Source organism: Podarcis bocagei, assembly GCF_964188305.1.
Source record: "Podarcis bocagei genome assembly, chromosome: 8".
In the NCBI taxonomy this organism is placed as follows: domain Eukaryota; kingdom Metazoa; phylum Chordata; class Lepidosauria; order Squamata; family Lacertidae; genus Podarcis; species Podarcis bocagei.
Window position 1 is genome coordinate 15,549,510 of NC_138133.1, and position 20,615 is coordinate 15,570,124.

Consider the following 20,615-nt stretch of genomic DNA (forward strand, 5'->3'; position numbering starts at 1 on the left):
GTCTTTGTCAGCCAGGCGTTTGGTTCTGGAGATGAGAGTCTTGGCTACGGAGTTTATTTGTGCAGGGTGGTGGTGTGATTGTGCATGTAAGTAGCGGTTGGTGTGTGTTTTTTTCCGGTAGATAGTGTGTCCTAGGGAGCCATCAGGTTTTTTGTAGATTAGGACGTCAAGGAAGGGAAGTTGGTTGTTGGCTTCTATTTCCATAGTGAATTGTATTTTGGGGTGTAGGCTGTTGAGATGTGTGAGGAAGCTATCTAGTTTTTCCTTCCCGTGTGGCCAAATTACAAAGGTGTCGTCAACATATCTGAGCCAAAGTTTGGGTTTGTGTTCTGACTTGTCTAAAGCATTGGTTTCAAAGTGTTCCATGTACAGATTTGCGATGACCGGTGAGAGGGGTGATCCCATAGGTGCTCCTTCTATCTGTTTGTATCTTTGTCCATTGTGGATGAAGTACGTGTTGGTTAGGCAGTGGTTGGTCAGGTCCAGGATGTAACAAAATCCACCCTGCACTCTGGGACAAATGCAAACAACTAGCCGTTTGGAGAGCTGAAACAGAGTCCTCACATAAGACAGACATACACACCAACAAACTCCACAAACTAGAGAAACGCCAGAAGCCCAGCCACCCTCCACAACAACCCATGAAACAAACAGTACATAACATATCAGACAGGATCCTCACCTCAACTGAAACCAAAGTACTCTCCAAAGGTTTCAACTTTGCAGTCGCCCCGAGACGCATCCCCACGGAAAACATCATATGCGGAGTCGAAGCTAGCCTAACCAAAATCAACCCAGATGAAGCCAATAAAATCAGACTTGAAGTCACCAACATCCTCTGCTCCAGCAAACCACCCAGAAGCAATTTACACAAAGAAGAACAGAAAGCACTCACCAACCTGAGGAAAGACAACAACATAATCATTCTCCCAGCAGACAAAGGTAATGCCACTGTTGTGATGAACACATCGGACTACCAAGCAAAACTATCAAATCTACTCCAAGACCCTACCTACCAACCTATAAAAACAGATCCCACCACCTATCTGGAAAAAACCACCAAATCCAAAATAAAAGCCTCTCCTATCAGTGAAGAAATCCAGCTAAGAATCATCCCCAGAGAAAAATCATCCAGATGCCCCAAACTCTACGGTCTCCCCAAGATACACAAAGAAGGAACACCACTCAGACCAATAGTCAGCTCCATAGGCTCACCTCTACAAAATCTCGCTAAATTTCTCGCTAAGCAACTTCAGCCCTATGCAGAATCTATCGCTTCACACGTTACAAACTCCTTCCAGTTCATAGAAACAATAAAGAAGCAAAACCTACATCCCGATGACCTACTTGTGAGCTTCGATGTTGTATCTCTCTTCACACAAGTGCCCATTAATGAAGCCTTGACAGCCATTCAAAACAAATACAATCCCCCCGAATACATCCTGGACCTGACCAACCACTGCCTAACCAACACGTACTTCATCCACAATGGACAAAGATACAAACAGATAGAAGGAGCACCTATGGGATCACCCCTCTCACCGGTCATCGCAAATCTGTACATGGAACACTTTGAAACCAATGCTTTAGACAAGTCAGAACACAAACCCAAACTTTGGCTCAGATATGTTGACGACACCTTTGTAATTTGGCCACACGGGAAGGAAAAACTAGATAGCTTCCTCACACATCTCAACAGCCTACACCCCAAAATACAATTCACTATGGAAATAGAAGCCAACAACCAACTTCCCTTCCTTGACGTCCTAATCTACAAAAAACCTGATGGCTCCCTAGGACACACTATCTACCGAAAAAAAACACACACCAACCGCTACTTACATGCACAATCACACCACCACCCTGCACAAATAAACTCCGTAGCCAAGACTCTCATCTCCAGAACCAAACGCCTGGCTGACAAAGACCACTTGACAACTGAGTTACAGAATCTCTCAAATGTGTTAATCACCAACGGATACCAGCAAAACAGGGTTACGAAGCTAATCCAAAAAGAAACACCCCCCAAAAACCAAGACACAGAAGAAAACAATGGCATGGCCCTCCTTCCTTATATCAAGGGCACTACAGATAAAATTAGCAAAATCCTCCATAAACACAATATCAAAACAGCCTTTTGCACCAACCAAAAAATAGCCAATATCCTCAGAAACCCAAAAGATAAAATCCAGTTAGAAAACCAAGGGGTCTATGAAATACCCTGCAAAGTCTGCCCAGCCACGTACATTGGACAAACAAACAGACGAATAAATGCACGTATCGCAGAACACAAGAATGCCGTCAAAAAAGAAGAAAAAACTTCCTCTCTTTACCAACACATGAAAGAAACAGGACACGAAATTAATTTTGCAGATTCCAAATTGCTCTTTAACATGGAACATCACCACAAGAGAATAATCATGGAAGCCATCGAGATAGAGAAACACCCTCACAACATGAACAAGCGTGACGACACGTCCCGCCTGCCAGACATCTGGAAATTAGCCCTCCCCACAAAAACCGACACCAGAACCAGAGGCACACAGAACGCCATCTCCAATCAACCACACCAGACCCAAACCCAGACCCTCTCCACAGATAAATTACAGACACCATCCAGTAGCCAAACCATAGTGGCACCTCCGGATGCTGCACCCCCCTGCAATCCCTACACAGATCTGGCTGGCACAGGACACAAAACCACAGCTCGCCCCTATACACGAAGCCAAGCCAGAGCACAACTAAGTGCAGTACAGCTATCTTCTCAGAAAAACTTTTCACAAGCTCAAGAGGTCAAGACACGAAAGCTTTAGCAACTAATCCACACCTAATGACCCTCCTAAGTGGTACTCAGAATATCACTCAAGTAATCACTCAAGATATCCCTCAAGTAATTAATGAACAAAAGAAGAAAAGGCACATTAACCTGGGAACTTCCTCTCTGCCCAGAATGTTGGAGGCTATACACCACACCCCCTCAACAGTATTTATAGGAACTCAAACACTGAGACCCTGCTCTGTTCTAGTAACAAGAAGCCGAAAGCACCAGCCTGAAGATGACGAGTGAGACCTCGTCGAAACGTCGCCTAGACACCCCAACTCTTACACGGGAAGACACCCGAAGACACCAAAACCTGCATATATATATATATATATATATATATATATATATATATATATATATATATTCTCTTATCTTTCTGGAGTATCCAGGGTGTGATCTGCTTATTCTTAAGCACCAGGCACTATAAATTTATCCCATTTTGTGCTTCAACAAAATTTTCCTCCTGGGAGTTTTTAGTAACCTATGTTTTTTTATTTGACTTCTTTTTTCCTTTCATGACAACTTTGGACTTACTCAAATAACATATCACCCCTCAGTCAGGTAAGCTAGTGTAAACTTATGCCGGATCTAAACTTTGTCCAGCAGTGCGGCTTCTTGGAAATGAAAAGAGCCAAAATACTGTTTGGTTCACCCCACCCTTGGCTTGATCCTAGGGTTGTCAGAGGAATCTGCAGGAAATGGGTTACTTACACATGTTCTACTTGCACACGACTGCATATAAGCATCGTGTGTACCCATCCTTAACGGCCCTGCTGAATGAACCATGAGCCTATGGCAAGTGTCCTCCGACAAAGAGGGCATTGATTGCCTGGGGTCAGTCCGGCAATACGGCAAATTTGGCAGTAGTTGTTTTCGTTCTGTGTCTTTAAAAACTCGCCTCAACTCAGTATTATAGTCCTGTAAGAGGGCCCTGTATTTCAGTAGCTTTTCAGGAGTAGCTGAGTCGGAAAATGTCAGCATGAGTCTGGTGTGCTGGAAGTCCGTGCAAAGCAGGTTTATCGCAACCAGATTGTTGCACTGGATATTTGGTTCTCAGGCAGGGTGGAAGGAGAAAGAACTTGCCCATGTGAAGGCCACCTGGCGGAAACCCTTACATATATGGTTCTTAATTGTAAACGATATGCTGATCTCTGTGTCAGCAATTTCTACCTGTAGATCAACTCTGTATCCCCAAATGGAAACCCGAGTCAGAGGTCAAACATTTTCTATTACTGGGGAATGATCAGGAGCTCACCAAGTTAGTGGCTAAATATCTCTATTTGGTTTTTTGTCGTCGAAATACACTGCAGACATCTGATCTCCCTGGAGACCTAGAAATGTGACAATAGACTGCTCTGCCACCTTTCTTTTAGCAAATGTTTTGTGCCACTGGGGAAATGGCAATGCTGTATTGATTTGTTTTGGATGTTTGCATGTGATGCCAATAAAAGGTTTGATGCTGCTGCTGGTGGTGGTGATGATGATGATATAAACATGGCACCATGAAACAATTAAATAGAATAATAGAATTGTAGAGTTGGAAGAGACCTTGGGGCTAATCTAATCCAACCACCTGCAGTGCAGTGATCTCAGCTAAGGCATCCATGACAGATGCCCACCCAACCTCTGCTTCAAAACCTCCTGAGAAGGAGAGTCCACAAGCTCCCAAGGTTGAAACAGCTCTTACTGTCAGAAAGGTCTTCCTGGAAATGGTGGGAGAGAGCTGGAGAGTCCTTGTGGGTTGCGAGGAAACCCTCCCTGGAGTCTGAAGAGAATGTCAGTGAGGGTAGAGGAAGCCCCAAAGAGACTGGAGGTGCAGTGAAGCTTTGTTTAAGCTGCTCAGACTTCCCACCTAACAGCTGATGTGTGGGGTAGTGCAGCCGCCATTTTCCCACACAGCCTCCAGCCTCCTGCCAGCCACAGAACTTCAATTCTAGTTGTGGAAATTTTTGGACCTTCCTACACACAAATAGCTTACAAAACACTACAGTTCTGCTTAAAACTCTTTTGACTGTACAGTGGTACCTCGGTTTAAGAACAGCCCTGTTTACGAACTCCACAAAACCGGAAGTAGTGTCTCGGTTCGCGAACTTTACCTCAATCTAAGAACAGAAGCCGAACGGTGGAAGGGCACCGGCGAAGGGAGGCCTCATTTGGGAAAGTGCGCCTCAGTTTAAGAATGGTTTCGGTTTAAGAACGGACTTCCAGAACAGATTAAGTTCGTAAACCAAGGTACCACTGTATCTATTTTTAAACCCAGGGAACTTTTAATTGTTCCGAAAAAGTCCTCAAGAACTGTCAGAGAGCAGCAATAGATCAATGCCACAAGAATAGTAGAAACAGCAGCAGCAAAACCTGTTTACATTCAAAATGTTTACTGCTATAGCTGGCCCTTCTACTGGAAGCAACTCCTTGCAAACACATTTAAATTTCAAATTGTTTTCTGTACAGCAGAATTTATGGTTAAATATTTAGAGATCCTTTAATCTGTTGTGGATTGCCCAATTGGCATATAAATCAAAGTTGTACCTTGGAAATCAAGGTACGCGCTGCTTACTTTAAAAAAAAAATATGCTAATTTAATCAGAGGCTAGAAATAATAATTGCCACATTAGATGACCAGGGGAAACAATGTTCAGGGATACTTGAAACCCACGGTGTGTACTTAGTACAGCAGTGTTCAACAAAAGTCTGAATTAGTCTTGTGATATGTTTGTCTATGTGATAGTCAGGACTGCAGGAATCTGTACACGTGCTCTTACCACATTCCCAAATATACATATTTGCAGAGGTCACAGTCACTATGGCAGGTCTCTCTCCTGTTGGAAGGAGATGGCAAAAGTTACAATAGCTAAGAATGACCATTCCCCACATCAAATGGGAGAGCCTTTTGCATGGTCGCACGCAGCCGCCCCGGATCTCAGTGCGGCTCCTGGTAGTTCGGGCTGGCTTCATCCTCCCCAGGCTGGATACCTGGAGGTCTCCGCCTACCTCAGCCAATCGCCCAATCCCGTCTGGGGAGGCATTGCCAGGGGATTGGTCAGGTAAGCGGAGGGACCGTCCTGCCTACACAACAGAAGGTAAATCTTACCTGCAAAGCAGCAGTCGGCTCCAGAGCTTCTCCCACCCTCTCCTCCATCAATTACATCTTCTTTTGCAGGTTAACCTCTTCTCCACAGGTACGCAGGCACTGCTACGTCAGGATCACTGTTGAAGGGCTGGAAAGGAATTTTCCTGCATTGGCAGGTTTTGCCTTCCCCGTAGCAAAACATCACAACTTCGGCAGTTTCAGGCCTTGGGTGGAATCCTTTAGTCTATCTTCCTAAATGGGGGGGGGGGCTGAAGTGATGACCCATGCCCCCCTTGCGGAGGTGATCCCAGAGTTCCCCGTTAAAGGGGCATAGCTGTCAACTTTTCCCTTGCGAGGAATCCTATTCGGAATAAGGGAATTTCCCTTAAAAAAAGGAAAACGTTGACAGCTATGTAAAGGGGTCTTGAGGGGAGGCATTGGCTATACGCCAAGAGGTTGTCATTGCTCTCCCCTCCAGTAGCGGTGAAACAGGGGCGGGCTCTCTGCTTGAACATATGTTCTCCAGAGCCAGCCCAATCCCCACACATTCTGGATAACCCTGAAGTCTCCCAGATCCCTGGCTGGGGACTGGGAAGGATAAATGCCCAATGCCTGAGCCAAGGTTTCCCAACATCTGAAACTTAATAAAGTTGTGGCCAATTTTAATCCCATAGCACGTTGTCTTGAGTCATTATTCCGCTCGGGGGTCTCCTGGGGTTGGGGGGACTCCGCCTGTCCACGCAATGATTCCTCTGTGCCATAACATTCACAAGCATCACTTTGGCCATGTTGTGTTCTTACAGGCTCGTATAGGGGGAAGGTGTTCTTTCTGGGAATCTTGTCCCGAGCTGTTCAGGGCTTTATATGTTAACAAGGAAACATTGAATATGGCCCAGTAGCTGATAAAAGCCAGTGAAGTCCCCTCAGTGCAGGTATAATATGTGCATATTCAGATACTGTGCTAAAAAACCTGGCTACACCAGCTTCAGCATCCAGGCTGGAGAAACCCCACACAGAGCATGTTACCATAATTCTAACAGCTAATCCCTCCAACTGGGGAGTAGGTTGTCAACATCTGAATTCCACATCCTTCATCTTCCAATGCCGATAGCTGCATCGCTAATTGTGGATGCCATTCAGGGAACATGGTGATGCATGCTATGACAAATAATTCACTAGATACAGGTCTCGAGATACAGCCTTCACATCATGTTTGCTGAAAATTCATGGCAGCCTTCAGTTGGGTCTCTGATTAATTGGATAGGATGGCACAGTATTACAGAAATCTGTTATAAGCAGATGTGGGCTACGTAGACTAACCATTGAAGGGGACAAAGTAACGATATTCTCTTATTAAAGTGAGGACGTCACATTTTAATAAAGAAACCAATAAAAGAAGAACTTAGCACAATTTATCATCTATCATGTCGTATAATTTGTATACAGACTGGCAGGCGATTCTTGTAGAAAATATTTGATTACATAAAAGCAATATGATATGCTCTCTGCAAAAATCATTTAATAGTCTGTTTTGCCTCATATCACCCATTGCTACCAGAATGAAGTTAACAAATTGTGTCTCGGCATACTTGATCTAATAACATCATTTAGCTGAATTCATTTTGACTTTTGATAGCCTAAATCAGTTGCAAAGCATGCCTTTATTTTTCTTGTGCGGCTCATTCTGAGGAACCAGGAAGTCCTTCTGACTGACTTACTGCCATAAGTCTTTATAGCTGTGTCCTTGAGAGTCATTTTTCAATGGGTTATGAAATGTAGAACATAAGTTAAATGTGTTTAACAGACATGTTCATTTAAATTAATTGATCTAATTTGTGATTGCAGTGTACCTTAATGTCCATGAAATAAAATCTTTGGTGGGGGAAAAAACATGTTTCAATTTCCATGTAAGAATATGATATTAATTTCTTTGCCATTCATGGGTGACAATGATGTCGACTGTGTCAGGGAAAGCGTAGTCACTAAAATTAAATCATTTTTAAAGTGTTACAGGCAAAACTCACCAAGCACAATTCATATGCAGTCCTAAGTGAAATAAGTAGTGGCTGAATAGGAATGAATAGTCCCCTTCAATCTAACTGCACCTTCTGCCACTAATTTATCACGTTTATATCTGAACCTCCACTGAAGGAGGTCATGAAGGAGGTCATCCCATTTTATCGACACAACCCTATAACTGAGGTTATTTTGCAAACAAGCAATTTGCTTAAGCCAATGGAGATTTGCCTCTCGAGTTACCCATTGCTTTGGTGGTTCTTGTAAGTTGCTTTTACACCCCTTGTCTCCTTCCTTGTCCCCTGGTTTTGAAGCTGGAGATCCAAGATCTTAGGAGCCAACTGTGTTAAAACGTGTTCTCCCTAAAATGAGAGCACGTGTTGCGGTGTGGGCCGCCAGGCCAGCCCTCTGTTGCCAGGCAGGTTAATAGTTATTGCTTGGCGCAACGATTGGCTGACCGGGTTGCTGGGGCAAATTGCATGTAGCAAATTGGGTGGGTGGGACCATAGGCTTTAAATATTGGGGCACACTGCTTTTGCTTTCTCTTTCGCAGAGTGCATTGGATCACCCGCCCGCCCGCCCTGTGTTCCGGTTAACCTTGCTTTGCCTGTCATGGGGTCATCTGCCTTGGGGCAGGGGCCTAGTAGGAATTTTGCCATTTGACTGATTGGCTGGTGCCATTTGGTTTTTGCCTACTACTTAGCAATTCGTCACAACTTGTAAGGTTGAGGTTAGGCATTGGTTATAAAAAGCTGGTGTGGAGGGGTCAGGATAGGCTGTGCCTGCCCCTCCAATGGTGCTGGAAGGGAATTCCGTTAAAGAAATCCTGGGGCTTGCTACGATTTCGTCCAATCCCTGAAATGGTACCAGGGCCGGCAAGCCTTGGGGAGCTGGTTGGGTGAGCGGTGAGGGACTGCCACTCAGCTCAACTGATCCCCAACATTGTCTTTCCCTTCACTGGCTTCCGATGGAGTTTGGAATGTCAGTTCTGTCCCAGGTGGGGGAACAGATAGTCATAACCAATGTCTAAGCAACCACTCACAGATTTGGTATTTTAATAAAGTTGTGGCCAAAATAGTGCCAATAACCTTAAACTAAAATTACGTGTGATTTGTGAATTATTTTGAGGGGTGGCTTGGGGACCTCTGCACGCAAATCCACATGCACACAATGTGGATAGTCCCGCTTGAATTTTTTGTGACTTTTGTCTTGTGGTTTTTTTTAAACGGATCTCAGGCAATAAACACAAAGCACTTCACAGCTCTCTAGGACTGTTAGCATACATGCTGGAAACCATCAAAACAGGAACTGAAGGAGCCATATTGAATCATTGACATTAAATATTTAAGGAACGGAGAACTTTGCTGGTGTGATAGGATGCCTGCTGTATATTGAAAATGCAGCATATTGGCTCCATTTCTTGACATACAGGATGTGGTAATAGCCTCGATCTTCATTTGTGGCCTGGCAGCTGCAATGCTACAAATATATCGGGGAAATGGAGTCTATTACAGGATTTCTATCGGGTAAGATGACAAGTTCATGTTTAAAGTAATCTCTTTGGCTTCTTGGCATCCAAGCCCCCACCCTCCAAAGTCAATCACAGTCTAAAATGGTTTTGTAATCTTAGGTAGCTGATTGTTGCCTATGAAATCACATCTTTGGTGGAGGCAAGAGATACCTTTCCCTTCCTTTTTTTTTTTTAACAGCTTCCCCATACAAAATGATGTGGGGTATTTTACTTGTCAGCTGTATTACACAGAAACTCTTTTTCATGTGACTTCCCCAGCTGTGAGGAGAAAATGTAGCTGCTATTTTATATTGAAGTGTACAGCTGAAAATGAACAATAAAATATGCAAGACCCCCGAAAGATAGAAATCTAATCTCAGAAGTATGTAGAAGAAACTGCAACTTGAAGTGATATTCTAATAAGAATTAAGAGGACCTTTTCTTTCAGGAAGATGGCTGAAAGGAGACTGAGAATATTCTCACACTTTTTACAATTGTGCCAAATGTTATGAAATGCTCACTGCTTCTCTGAAACAGCTGATACTGACCACTCTGAGAGATTATGCTAAGGAGGATAGACCTCTGATCAATCCAGATAAGGACTCTATTCAAGGTTTGATTTCTTCACAGTTGTACCCCACATCTACTCAAATCTGCCTGCTTGCTTCATTCGCCTTCTCTTGAACTGCTCTGGTGGAATAGATTGAAGAGGTGCCAAACGCAAGCTAACATGGAGGGTAAGATAACAGATGGTATTTGGGGAATCTTCAGCCTCAAGAGATGGATCATGAACCAACTGGCATCTCGTGTTAGCTCAACCTAAGTTGTTGCTGATTTCCACCACCCTCTCAACTGTGAAGCATTTTTAAGATGCTTCCTGTATGGTCAGAATATCTTACCAATGTCCCAACTGCTGCGCCCAATACGTTGGCATTCCAGTATACACCTCATTGTGAAAACAGTGGAAGCTGTTGGTTGACCTTCCATTACTTTGCACTTCTGCTTCTAGGAAGACCTGTACCTGCCATCAGCACTCTCTGAAAAAATTTACTACGGCCTTTGAAAATACATCAAATGACAATTTATGGTATGCTATTAAGTGAAGATAGCTTTCCGATCCTTAGAAGGGTTTCAGATGGGAACAGCAGCAGCATCAAAAATCCCAGTAGAAGCTTATTAGTAGGTAGAAGCCTGCAAAAGTTCACTCTCTTGCCGAAATAACTTGTTCAGTGCCTTCATAGATGGTGGAGTCCGACAATCTACAGGGTGATAGGAAGAATTATGTTCTCGCCGCAATGTCAGACCTTTATCACAAAGCCACATTTTCCTCCATCCCACTGAAGTGTTAAACAGAATTTATAGATCAGTTGGTAGGTGCAGAAGAATGAACATTTGCATCTATCACTGTCAGAGACCACAGTGTTAAGAGGAAATAAGGCCGAGGCGAAGCTTCCTAGCTGTCACTGAGCAATAGTTCCAAAGAAGGCTTTTATTTTCTCGGAATGTCTTGCCTAATGGCAGTTTGGCACTGCTTTGTGTTGAGTTCCTAAAGTTAAACTTCGAAGCCACGTTGCCTGTTCTTCATGGCAATAAAAAACTTAATAAACCCTATGATGAAGTCGCAATGCAAGAGTGGCAGTTCTAATCACATGGAGAACCAGCTATATTTCATATTTTCTCAATAATTATTTTTGGTACAGTTTACCTGTATATTTACTCATTTAACTAACTGTGTGTGTGTGTGAGTGTGTGAGTTGTATAGATATTATTATTCTTTTGTGCCCCCTCAGCTTGGCACCCTGTACAGGAGAGCTGCCCACACTGCCCGAAATCTTCAACTGTACAGAGAATTGTTGTCCTGTTGATTTCATGTTGAAAAGTGAGTGCTTTTGTTGGAAATCTCTGTATTGATGCAAGTGTAAGAAGCTGACCTTCATAATTTTTCTACCCAACAGTATTTGCTTCAAGGAAAATTACCCTCTCATATATTTAATGTCATAGTTGGGGGAGGAGGCATTCAAAGAAATGTCATCTAAACTGCAGGCAAATCTATGCACAACATGAAAATAACACTTAGCAGTTCTTTGTTTACACTGCAGTTAATATTTGTCTCAATTCCTTGACACTCTGTCCTTGGATGGCCTCATTCAATGCTGCGCTTTCAGCAGCCATATATAGGTGCTGATTGCTTGGAGTTTAATCTCTCAGCATTCAATCTTTCTGGCGTGCTGCAGTCTTGTTTCTCTGACTAGTCTCCTTGGTTTTCATCTTGATTCATTTGCCCCAAGTGAAATTAAATGCTGTTAAATTCAAACACCGTTTGAAAAGTTTTAACATTTCCAGCCGACTTCATCAAATCCAGTTGCTCAAAAAGCTCTGTATGGAATCAAATCCCACCATCTTTAAAGAGGTTCCATATTATCTTCATTCATTTGGGATTTGGGTTTTGACAGATAAAAGCAACTACAAATTGGAAAGGCTATCTGCTTCTTCCATAGTTACGCACTGCATACCTGTACTGGAGACCACTTTCAAGTATTCTGCAAAACCTGAAATTGCTGAGATTTCTTCCAGACCCTAATAACTAACTCAACCCTGGGGATCTCCATACATAATGTTTGCTATATAACATACAGGTCATTATTTGTACTGTTGTCATGTGGCTCACAATGATCTATTGCTATAAGAATATTTCACACCACACTTGGGTTTGGCAAGTGTCCACACTCTGGGGGAACCAAATGTTACAGAAGCCAGGTGACTCCTTCTGAAAACTGTATCTCCATGTCTATTTCTCTTCCCCTGAAACACCTCATGGATGTTTACCATGTGACATGAGGACATCACATGATGGGTTTCCTGCACTTGCCAGTTATGTGGGCTTGAGAAATCCAGAACAATGATGGATTTGTTGCACTCACACTTTGAAACTTTTAGTTTTACACTTAAACCATTGCCAATTTAAAGCACCTAGCTTCCCCCAAAAGATCCTAGGATGTCAGGGATGTGGCTGAATCAAACACCTGTAAAGAGCCAGACTCTGGAGATGAAGGAATGCCAGTACAGAGGGAGACAGCGTCTGACTCTGGAGACGAGCAGGAGTGGGTTAGCCCAGCCCCCCTTCATCAAGAGTTACCAGACTCGGAAAGCTCACAGACAGAGGGAGGGGAGGAGATAGATGGCATTGAGGGAGTTGCTATGCAACCAGGAGAAAGGAAGTGTTTCGAGGCTTCTTCTTTTGATAGCTGGGGGGGGGGGAGTTAACCCACCTTCTCCCCAAACTAGAAGAGCTGAAAGGGTTAAAATGCAGCAGAAGTACAAGAGAGGAAGGACTGGACTTTGGCACCCTTCATGCTGCAAAAGGGGTCGAGACTCAGAGTGACCAACTCATAGCAATGGCGGCAAGCTCGGAGCCGCTCTCTGGATGCAAATTATAAATAAACGTACATAAAACTGCCAGAAGGGAAGCAGGTGGCACTGTGGGTTAAACCACTATGCCACTTGGGCTTGCCGATTGGAAGGTCGGTGGTTCGAATCCCCATGATGAGGTGAGCTCCCGTTGTTCAGTCCCAGCTCCTGCCAACCTAGCAGTTCAAAACCACATAGTGCCAGTAGATAAATAGGTACCGCTCTGGCAGGAAGGTAAACGGTGTTTCCATGTGCTGCTCTGGTTTTGCCAGAAGTGGCTTAGCTATGCTGGCCACATGACCTGGAAAAACTGTCTGCAGAGCGGACAAATGCCAGCTCCCTTGGCCTGTAAAGTGAGATGAGCGCCGCAACCCCAGAGTCATTCGCGACTGGACTTAATTGCCGGGGGTCCCTTTACTTTTACCTTTTTAAAACTGCCAGAGACTCATTAATTCTTATCAGAGCTTGCTTGCCTGCCTGGGATCATTACATAGGAGCTGTAGAGTTTCCAGAACTCTACAAAATATGGTATCCAGGATTCTTGGGGCTAAGGCATGTGCTTTAAATCACCTTTAAATGTATGGTGTGGAAGCGACTCTAGTGCCACCTGAACACTTCAGTCTCTGGATGTGGGTCTTGTTGGAAAACACAATAAGTGGAGCATCTGTTTCTCCCTCATCATCCTCTAACCTGCCACTTTCACAGAGATCTTGGCTTCTTTTAAACCAGAGTTCCCCACTGAGGAAGAGCCATAGCTCATGGCAGAGCATCTTGCTTTGCATTAAGAAGATCTCAGGTTCAATCTCTGGCATCTCCAAGAAAGGACCAGGTGTATCCCCTCTCTGAAATCCCAGAGAATAGCTGCCAATCAGTGAAGACAATACTGAAATCGGTGAACCAATGATCTGACTTGGTATAAGGCAGCTTCCTATGTTCCTATTATGCCAGAAACAGGGGGTTCTCCTTTATCATTATTAATTTTTGTCCTTTTAAAATTACCTTTTTATTCAAAATTAAAACAAAACATATTATCCAGAAACATATAATCCTTATTTTCCCCCATTTTTCCTCCCTCCCCCTCCCACACAAAACCCACCCGCCCCCACCCCCCAACTTTCCTCAGTTCCAGTCTTTGATTTCTCTAAAAATGCTGTTTTCTGCATGTTACACACTTGTATAGATCCTCAAACTATTTAGCTGATAATTATCAATAAAAAGTTTGTGGAGGTTTATTCAAAACCAGCCAAGGAGTCCAGTTCGCTTTGTTGCGTCTTCAAATACTTTGTAAAGGGTTCCCATTCATCTTTAAAGTCACAGTTATCCTTGTCCCGTAGCTTGTATGTCAGTTTTGCCAGTTCTTCATAGTCCATCAGTTTTTCTTGCCATGATTCTTTAGTTGGGGTTTCTTCAGTCTTCCATCCTTGTGCTATTAAAACTCTTGCGGCCATTGTCGCATACATGTAGATGTTTTTCAGCTTTTTTGGCAGATCTTTCCCTACAATCCCTAATAAAAATGCTTCAGGTTTTTAAACAAATGTTAAATGGAACATTTTCTTCAATTCGTTATATATCATTTCCCAAATTTTTTAATTACCTTACAATCCCACCACATATGATAAAATGCCCCCTCCTTTTATTTACACTTCCAACATATATTTGAACTAGTTTTGTACATTTTCCCTAACTGCACTGGTGTTATGTACCATCTGTACATCGCCTTCATGTAATTCTCCTTCAATAGGGAACACTTTGTAAATTTTAAATCAGTTTTCCATAATTTCCCCCAATCTTCCATCACAATGTTATGACCTACATCTTGTGCCCACAGGGGGTTCTCCTTTAATGCTAGTTAATGTAACCATGTTCTGGACTAATAGTTTGTGTGTTATGTGCTATGAAATAGTTTCAGCCTTCTAAATTTATATCTACCTTGAAACACTTTGAAACCCATAAATTTTGGAGATTCAACAATTTAGTATACGTTTCGACCTTCTGTATTAGACATGACTAAACTCCCTAACCTTCCTTTAAAAAAAATTCACATGAGTGAATGCAGCATCCCAAAATGCTATAATATCTCCTTAATAAACCTTCCTTCTATATAGGGGTGGGAGGAATGGGCAAATAAATAAACAGAAGGAAAGATTTCTCAGAACTCAAAAGGTTCTGAGTCAGAAGGTTGAGTAGAGCCTGATGGTCTTAGAAATCATGTTATTTTCTAATTACCAGAAGGTCTCCCAGCATCTTTTATTTACCTGATGATAAAGCCATTTAGAAGTTTCCTTACAACCTTTTGAGGGTAAAATGACTGCTGCTTCCCAACCTGAATAAACTCAAATAAGCACAAATTCATTAAGATGGCATTCAGTTTATTATGTTTGTTTTATGAGTTAAAATGCCAGGGCTTCTTTCGTGATTTCTAACATTCCTGTTGCATTATGGAATGGTGGCTTTTTGACTAATCTACCATCATGTCACACTAAATTTTAAATTGCGGGAAAGAACTGTATGCCAGGTTACTGCCCCAAATCTCCTCAAATGAAATGACAACACAAAATTCAAGTGAATTGCCAAATTAATGGGGTCACAATCAGATTATTATTTTTCTGGAAATGATCAACGCAGAAGTGAGCTCTAAACTCCCACTAGATTCCATTAGATTTCTAAGTTTGTCAAGAAAATGGAATAAAGCGCTGTCTGAATGCAACATTACTTCTGAATAGACAGGTATAGAATTATTCTATTTCCATTCTATAAGATTTTCACATTCATTTCCCCATTAATCTTTTTTTAAAAAAAATTCAACTGAAAACAAACATTTAAAGATGCAGCTAAACACATATGTTTACAATATATTTTCTCTCAACATGTGAAATTAGGGGATATATTTTGACATATTTTTGAGCCAAGAACTGTATTGGAGCTTCCAGGAAATGCAAAAGCCTTGAGCAGCTAAATTCCAATTCACACACTAGTCTGAGAGGTCCAGACTTTACTACACAGGGCCCATGTTCTTTTTCTCAGTATAAGGCAACTTCATATACTTCCTCACTATATGGCAACCCAACTGAGATGGCGCCAGCAGGTCTAGCAGGGTTAAGTTGTCATTGAAGGCGCTGTAGTGGTGAAAGTTGAGAGTTGAGAGATCTCCCCTTATCTTCACTGGCAGCTAATAGCCTTCCTTCAGAATACAGTGGTGCCTCGCAAGACAAAAAGAATCCGTTCTGTGAGTTTCTTCGTCTAGCGGTTTTTTCGTCTTGCGAAGCAAGCCCAATGACGGATTAGCGGATTAGCGCTATTAGCGGCTTTTAGCGGCTTATCGGCTTAGCAGATAAGCGGATAAGCGGCTTAGCGGCTTAGAAAAGGGGGGGAGAAAAAAAAACCCCGCAGGAACTCGCAAGACATTTTCGTCTTGCAAAGCAAGCCCATAGGAGATTCGTTTTGCAAAGCACCTCCAAAACGGAAAACTCTTTCGTCTAGCGAGTTTTCCGTCTTGCGAGGCATTCGTCTTGCGGGGCACCACTGTACATGGTAGCCTAGTTTATGTTTCTGATGTTGTTTCTCTTGCTAAATGAATGTTGCTAGGCTGCTATGTGGCTCCATCTGTTTCCCTGATTGGGAAAAAATAACCAGTATTTGCTGTTCAACATCCTTTTTTCCCAGTTTGCAGGTGAATTTGATTTGGGGCCGATCTGGAACTTATTGAATTGTATGAGTAATCTAGAAATTGCTCTTGTTTTATTCTGACACAGTGAGTTATGTGATTTATACGGCCTCATTACCAGCAGAGTTTAATACTGGACTTTTGCAGTACTTTTTTTCCTTTTTATTCATACTGAACAGCATGTGTTTCTGGGATTGCTGATTTCTAGGGTAATTCATCCTGTCTGCAAAGTAGCTTTTTTCCTTAAATCAGAGAATTTAGTATAAAGTCTCCCTTCTCCAGTTTGTTTCTTATTCCATGTATACAGAGCAGAATGAATAGAATAAAAATAGTTTATTTTTTGTGCTGAAGTCCAGAAGGAAAACTCTCTTTTGCTTCCATTTAGTTCGGTATTATTATTTTTTTAATGATATTTATTGAAATTTTACAGACAATAAAAGATTACAAAATTAAAAATAAGAAATAAAAAGGAATAACAATAATAAAAGAAAAAGAGATACTAAAAATACAAAGACAAAATACATAAAAAGTGAAAAAAGGAAAAAGGAGTTAAAAAGAAATCAATATTTTCATGTCTTATATTTCATTTACTTGTTTCCTGACCTCCTCACACACCCCTTTTTTGTATTCCAGTTCACATGGTTAATTCAGCAAATCCTTACCCTCTATCATTTATCTTTACTCAATATCTTAACCTAATATAACTATATATTTTCAATCATTGTCAATCCGTATTTACATGTTCTTGTTAATCTTTTTAACAATACCGCTTATTTTCAATCCAACATCCCTTTAACATTCATTAATTTTACAGTATTTCTGCAAGTAGTCTTTAAATGTCTTCCAGTCTATTTAGTTCGGTATTTTGTTCTCACAGTGGCCAACCTGATGCCCGGTGATATTATTAGGAAAGCAAGCACTGTTTGATTGAAGAGCAGATCTTGTTGACATGATGGGGCAAGAGGAACGGAACAGCCCTGAACAGCGCCCACCATACTGATGGGCTGATTTTGTCATCTTATTGCAGTCCATCTAAGGGCTCTTACAGCCTGTTTGGTGAGGCAGAAGAGCAGGAAGTGCAGAGCGAAATGACATTCGGGTATCTGCTATTTAGGTTTGCTCAAGGCTTCTCAGATCCTCAACTCAGCATTTTTACACATTTATCATAAATATGATTTATCCCTTTCCAAACCTCACCTTTTAATGCCTGCTGTTGTCAGGTGTTGCCAGGAACAGATAAGACATGGAAAAGTTCTTACCATCTGCCTTTTATTCAGTATTTACAGAGAGAGGCGTGGGACTGCCTCTTGGAATAATGGTGTTGCCTCGATTAAATCTCCCCTCCCCTTCTCTCCCACTTCCTCATTTGTCATCCCTTCTACAGGTGGCACTGAGGGCCATTTGCTTCTTGGTCGGTCCTTTACTCTCCTATTTTTAAGGCTTGCCGGGTTCTGGGAGATGGAGTGTTTGGAATACTTTCTAGTGATAATGAAGGAATGGGTTTCCCAAACCCCAAAACTGACTGTGCAGGCAGTTTGAAACTGCACCAAAATCCCTGTTTTTCCTTAACTAAAATGCTTTAACTTGAGCTCTTGAGCCGAAACCCAGCTGTATAAAGCTGTGCTCGGAGCCCCCTTCTTTATCAGTTTGTGACAGCAAGTATGGCCTTCACTGTACCAGTAGAACAGAGAAGACATGTCTGTGCCTTATCTTATGTCCTGACCACAAAAACGCACAGACCCAGTCTGGGAACAGCGCCAGAGTGTGTTCTCAGAGATGATGACCTCTTGCTCCACAATAAGGGTAGGAACAGGAAGACCCTTTTATGGTCAGCAGTACAGGAAGGAATACCCATTTATGGTTAAGAATACCAGAGCAGGAACATATGTGATGTCAACCTGCGTACATAGGCTGACGTGGTTGGATTCCTGGGGAAGGAGGGAGAGGGTGCCTGGAGAATATATATACTACATGAAACTTCTCATTTCTTTGGACTTGCTGTGGACTGACCACGCAAGTGCCTTCTGCTATCCAGAGAGCAGAATAAACTCTTTCTTTGAACCAACCTCAGTGTCATTTGACTTCCTTCCTCCTGTCCGAGAGCAACGCAGACCCAATCGGTGAACTCCAATAAGGCTACAATAATGTGTCAGCCAACTGCTCCTGCTCTGCCTCCTCCTCCTCTCCCATTATTTCCCAGCTTTCCCCCTCAGCTACCTCTGAGCTGTGATCTCCCTCAAACCCCTGTTTAATTCTGAACTGTCTTCTTCTTCTCCTCTGGAAGGGTCAGGTTGGGGAGGTGGTCTCCATCATTCCTTCTCTGCCCAGTCCCCGACAGCTGTTGAGACAGCCCTCAGGCAGAAGTGCATGCTGACTAGGCAGGTCACTGTTCTGATCTTCTTGGCTTCTGAGCTTGAATAGCCTGTGTGCATGAAACATGGTCTCTGGAAGCCACTATGAGAGATGGGCATGGGACTTTGATACTAGATAAAGGCTGGAAACATTGCCATGTGCCTACGAATATTATTTATATTTTGCTCTTTCCCAAATGCTCTTGGTTGAATTCAACATAGCAATAAGGAGATGGTTCCATAATTGCAATGATTTCTCCTTGTGCAACACAACGTTCTCCTTTCCTTTAATGGTGCCAGCCCTAAATCTGTTCTAGACATTCCCCAACCCTACAGAACAGATTTGGCGATTGTACACATAAGGGGAAGAAATCTCATCATGGTAGCATTGAAGAAGAAGAAGAAGAAGAAGAGTTTGGATTTGATACCCCGCCTTTTACTCCCTTTAAGGAGTCTCAAAGCGGCTAACATTCTCCTTTCCCTTCCTCCCCCACAACAAACACTCTGTGAGGTGAGTGGGGCTGAGAGACTTCAAAGAAGTGTGACTGGCCCAAGGTCACCCAGCAGCTGCATGTGGAGGAGCGGAGACGCGAACCCGGTTCCCCAGATTACATGACTACCGCTCTTAACCACTACACCACACTGGCACAACTGCACAACAGCACAACTGTTTAGTGGTGTACATCAGTGTTTAGAATTCCACATTTTGTTTAATTTTTAAAATGACAATTTGAATGAGTCCCAGAAATATTTCATGAATGCTCACAAAATACCAACAGAACTTTGGGCTCATCCAAACTTCTGTTTGCCCCATTGCTTTTCCTGGAGAAAACCTGCTCTTTACCATTAAATCAGAGCAAATGTCAATTGGGTTTTCTATGGATTAACATTTGTTCCGAATCAGCAGTAAAGAGTGGGTTTTCCTTTCCACAAATTCCTCAGCAAGTGGTGATAGTGGAAATTCTGAATCAGGATCCAGTGAAAGTCTGTTTTCATAAATTTATCTCGACTAAATTGCTTAAAAGTCATGAGATTAATTAACTAATATTGTTTGGGCCTCGATAATAATGCTGAATAGCCATATCACAAACTTTGTTGTAAAATTATTATCTCTGGAGACTTCTGCAGTTAACAAGAGGGAAATGCAAAGCTGAATAATAGTCTTGTGCAAATCTATGTATCTGTATAAATTGCCATTTTATTGATCTTTCTGAGGCTCAAGTACTATTTAAAATATAAATAATACTTATGAATATGGAATTTAAACCAGTTTTTCTCTTATTACAACTCCCAAGACTTGAAAAGATTGCTAAAATATAACAGAGCAATAATTAAACTTTAAACCTTTTCTTTTAAATATATTTCCTCCATGTCTTTGACATTTTAATAAACTCTGATTTAACTTCAGCTTTTTCTACTCACATATTTCCCTAATAGATTTAGCCATGGAAGAGAAGGTCAAACAGTGTGAGTTTATCCTATTCTCAGGTGAACGGGGTATCATTAATTATGATCTATCTTAACTAACAGTACTATGCAGTACTAAAAATAACAGTTCAATACTATACAGGTCTACTCAGAAGTCAGACCCACTGGATTCAATGGGACTTGTTCTCAGATCAGTGTGCCGGGATTTCTGCATGGTCAACAGTAAAATGCAGTCCAAACTTGTTTTAATGTTGTGAACTTTAAGGCAATCTTCTCCAACTTTAGGCATTATGATGTGAACTAAGTATTGCCGATCGAAAGGTCAGTGGTTCGAATCCCCACGG